This window comes from Sinocyclocheilus grahami, unplaced genomic scaffold (genome assembly GCF_001515645.1).
Source record: "Sinocyclocheilus grahami isolate Dianchi unplaced genomic scaffold, SAMN03320097.WGS_v1.1 scaffold483.1, whole genome shotgun sequence".
Lineage (NCBI taxonomy): Eukaryota > Metazoa > Chordata > Actinopteri > Cypriniformes > Cyprinidae > Sinocyclocheilus > Sinocyclocheilus grahami.
Window position 1 is genome coordinate 796,403 of NW_015505662.1, and position 4,971 is coordinate 801,373.

Consider the following 4,971-nt stretch of genomic DNA (forward strand, 5'->3'; position numbering starts at 1 on the left):
TCTGCTTTCAAAGGGCTTTATTCAATGGAAACTCTCCTGAAAAACCTTTATTCCTCTGTCAAACAGATGCATGCATTATGACTGGCAAAGAGCCGTCCCAGTTCATGCAGTTTCTCTTGACATGACTTTAGTTTAGCTGACATAATCTAGATTACACTGTTTCAGTGAACCATTTTGTTTAAAATGTCCACTGTTTTCAACACCTCTCTTCATATATATATATATACACACACACATGTGGAGATACTTGACTTTTTCTAAATATTGTTAATCTTCATAACTTCAAATTTGAAGGAATATTAGCTGTAGGTTATACTAACATGTTTGACAAAATAACCAAGGCATTTCAACAAAAGACTTTCTTTTGTGGAAAACACAGCGATCAGAATTAGAGAACAGTAACCACTGTAGCATGAAAGAAGATTAAAACTACAACTTTGGAGGGTTACAGCTGTCAGAAATGATTAGGAACTGTAGAGGCCCTTGCTTTGAATGACTTCAGCACATCTGCGGCCGCAGGACATCAGTAGTTTCTCAGACTGCGCTGCTGTGATCTTGGTCCACTCTTCTTCCTTGTCTCTTCCATAGTTTGGTGACTGTAGTGGGTTTCTTAGCAATACTTCGTTACCAAGGATCTTCCAGAGATTTTCAGTTGGGATTAGATCTCTGGGCTGGCCATTTCATTATTTCATTTCAATGTTCTTAGCTTCAAGGAACTGCTTTACCCATTTTGCATTGTTTTGCATGAAAATTGCCGGCTGATTGGGAGATGCTTGCAGGGATGGTAGTACCGCATGTTGCTGAAGGAGGTTTTGATAAACATTTGCATTCACTTTGCCATGTATCTGTATAAGAGGCCCAACTCCTGCTGCAGAAAACATCCCCCAAACCATAATACTTCCTCCTCCACCTTTCATTGAATTCCCATCGGACCCAAACCAATTAAACTTGCTCTCATCACTAAAGTGAACTTTGGACCAGTTCTTCTCTCTCCACACAACATGCTCCTCAGCAAAGGTGAGCCTATCCTTTTGATTCTTTCTGTTGATGAAAGGTCACTTGGTCACTGCAGAGTGTGCTTTCAGTCTCACTTCTCCTAAATGTGCCCTTACCCTGTTCATTGCTGAACTGGCGAGCAATTCCAGCTGCAGTGTTGAACCAATTCCCCATTGAGAGTCTCTGCATTATCCTGTCTTCTCGTGTATTTGTCTTACGTGGATGACCAGCCTTTTTGGGGGACTTGAATGAATTAGTGTCATTGTAAAGCTACAATATTCTAGAAATCTATTCTAGATTTGGAACGACCAGCTTCTCGTGCAGTGACTGAAAACATCATCCCTTTGGCTTTCATCTGGGCCGCCTCCTGTCCCAGGGTCTCAGTCACTTTAGCGGCCCACCATCTTGCAAACTCAGTGAAAATTAGAGGAATGCTGCCAATTATCACATAATTAAGGAAATTAGCTGAGGTATCTGTAATTGTTCTCTAATCTTGATCAGTGTTTCTTTTTTAAATATCTAATTTAAGTATTTTTTAGAAAAATTAAAAAATATTTATAGATTATCTCATTTTGATATCCACTGTGTGTGTATATATATATATATATATATGTCTTCATGGGAACAGATTTGGAGAAATTTAGCATTTCATCTTAATCTTCATAACTTCAAATTTGAAGGAATATTAGCTGTAGGTTATACTAACATGTTTGACAAAATAACCAAGGCATTTCAACAAAAGACTTTCTTTTGTGGAAAACACAGCAATCAGAATTAGAGAACAGTAACCACTGTAGCATGAAAGAAGATTAAAACTACAACTTTGGAGGGTTACAGCTGTCAGAAATGATTAGGAACTGTAGAGGCCCTTGCTTTGAATGACTTCAGCACATCTGCGGCCGCAGGACATCAGTAGTTTCTCAGACTGCGCTGCTGTGATCTTGGTCCACTCTTCTTCCTTGTCTCTTCCATAGTTTGGTGACTGTAGTGGGTTTCTTAGCAATACTTCGTTACCAAGGATCTTCCAGAGATTTTCAGTTGGGATTAGATCTCTGGGCTGGCCATTTCATTATTTCATTTCAATGTTCTTAGCTTCAAGGAACTGCTTTACCCATTTTGCATTGTTTTGCATGAAAATTGCCGGCTGATTGGGAGATGCTTGCAGGGATGGTAGTACCGCATGTTGCTGAAGGAGGTTTTGATAAACATTTGCATTCACTTTGCCATGTATCTGTATAAGAGGCCCAACTCCTGCTGCAGAAAACATCCCCCAAACCATAATACTTCCTCCTCCACCTTTCATTGAATTCCCATCGGACCCAAACCAATTAAACTTGCTCTCATCACTAAAGTGAACTTTGGACCAGTTCTTCTCTCTCCACACAACATGCTCCTCAGCAAAGGTGAGCCTATCCTTTTGATTCTTTCTGTTGATGAAAGGTCACTTGGTCACTGCAGAGTGTGCTTTCAGTCTCACTTCTCCTAAATGTGCCCTTACCCTGTTCATTGCTGAACTGGCGAGCAATTCCAGCTGCAGTGTTGAACCAATTCCCCATTGAGAGTCTCTGCATTATCCTGTCTTCTCGTGTATTTGTCTTACGTGGATGACCAGCCTTTTTGGGGGACTTGAATGAATTAGTGTCATTGTAAAGCTACAATATTCTAGAAATCTATTCTAGATTTGGAACGACCAGCTTCTCGTGCAGTGACTGAAAACATCATCCCTTTGGCTTTCATCTGGGCCGCCTCCTGTCCCAGGGTCTCAGTCACTTTAGCGGCCCACCATCTTGCAAACTCAGTGAAAATTAGAGGAATGCTGCCAATTATCACATAATTAAGGAAATTAGCTGAGGTATCTGTAATTGTTCTCTAATCTTGATCAGTGTTTCTTTTTTAAATATCTAATTTAAGTATTTTTTAGAAAAATTAAAAAATATTTATAGATTATCTCATTTTGATATCCACTGTGTGTGTATATATATATATATATATATGTCTTCATGGGAACAGATTTGGAGAAATTTAGCATTTCATCACTGGCTCACCAATGGATCCTCTGCAGTGAATGGGTGCCGTCAGAATGAGAGTCCAAACAGCTGATAAAAACATCACAATAATCCAGAAGTAATGTAAATAATATGTACAATAGTGTAATTAGATTGCTGTACTAAATACTCTCTCTAAAACGTATTGCATTACTTATTATTACTAATTACTTTCTAATTCCCATTTTAACCTTGACCAGTTGAACAATACAGTGATAAACATGAAACTTCTCTTTTAATTCTTTCAAATAAATAATATTAAATTTCATAAATTGTTCTTGAACTGTCAAAGTATTTAAAGGGAGAAGGTTACATTAAAAACATAAATTTTTACATTATATGCAAAATTTTGATGTTAAATCTTCTATTGTTATATATATATATAAAGGTCCTGGAGTGGCCTAGCCAGTCTCCAGACCTGAACCCAATAGAAAATCTATGGAGGGAGCTGAAACTCCGTGTTGCCCAGCGACAGCCCCAAAACCTGAAAGATCTGGAGAACACCTGTATGGAGGAGTGGGCCAAAATCCCTGCTGCAGTGTGTGCAAACCTGGTCAAGAACTACAGGAAGCGTCTGACCTCTGTAATTGTAAACAAAGGTTTCTGTACCAAATATTAAGTTCTATTTTTCTATTGTATCAAATACTTATTTCATGCAATAAAATGGAAATTAATTATTTAAAAAATCATACAATGTGATTTTCTGGATTTTTTTTTTATTCGGTCTCTCACAGTTGATGTGTACCTATGATGAAAATTACAGATCTCTCCATTCTTTGTAAGTGGGAAAACTTGAAAAATCGGCAGTGTATCAAATACTTATTTGCCCCACTGTATATATATAATATATATACATACATACATACACACACTCACGTGGCCAGAATTGTTGGCACCCTTGGTAAATATGATCAAAGAAGTCTGTGAAAATAAATCTGCATTCATCCTTTTGATCTTTTATTTAAAAAAAATCACAAAAATCTAACCTTTCATTGGAGAATAAGAATTTTAAATGGGGGGGAAATATTATGAAATGTTTTTTTTTCTAATACACATTGGACACAGTTAACGGCACCCTTTTATTCAATACATTTTGAAACCTCCATTTGCCAGTTTAACAGCTCTAAATTTTCTCCTATAATGCCTGATGAGGTTAGAGCACACCTGACAAGAGATCAGAGACCATTCCTTCCTCCAGAATCTTTCCAGACCCTTCAGATTCCCAGCTCCATGATGGTGCTTCTCTTCAGTTCACCACACTCATTTTCTATAGGCTTCAGGTCAGAGGACTGGAATGGCCATAGCAGAAGCTTGGTTTTGTGCTCAGTGACCCATTTTTGTGTTGTTTTTAAGGTTTGTTTTTGGATTATTGTCCGTTTGGAAGATCCAAACATGGCCCATTATAAGATTTCTAACAGAGTCAGTCACTTTTAGATTTTTTATCTGTTGGTATTTGATAGAATCAAAGATGCCATGTGTCTAAACAAGATGTCCAGGACGTCCAGCAGGAATATAGGCCCACAACATTAAAAATACAGCAGTATATTTAATTGTACACATGGGGTACTTTTTATCCCTGTGTTCACCAAACCCATCTTGAGTGTTTGTTGCTAAAAAGCTATTTTTTTTCTGACCATAGAAGCCAGTCCCATTTAAAGTTCCAGTCGTGTCTGATAACTGAATATGCTGGAGTTTGTTTTTGGATGAGAGCATTTTCTTTTCTTGATTTTTTTTTCTTGAAATCCTCCCAAACAACATGTGGTGATGTAGGTGCTGTTTGATCATTTTTTAAAGGTTTTCTGACTCCGAGACTCAACTATTTTCTGCAATTCTCCAGCTGTGGTCTTTGGAGAGTCTTTAGCCTCAAACTCAAACATTAGGACGCTATAGACACACGTCCTCTTCCAGGCAGTTTCGTAACATTTTCTGT

The 4,971-nt window shown here is 37.9% G+C and overlaps 1 protein-coding gene across 1 annotated transcript in view; it reads left to right on the forward strand.

Annotated features, from left to right (window-relative positions):
* Nucleotides 1–4,971, forward strand: part of LOC107553847 (lysoplasmalogenase-like protein TMEM86A) — a 15,585-nt gene that overhangs the window by 868 nt on the left and 9,746 nt on the right. The window lies entirely within an intron of this gene.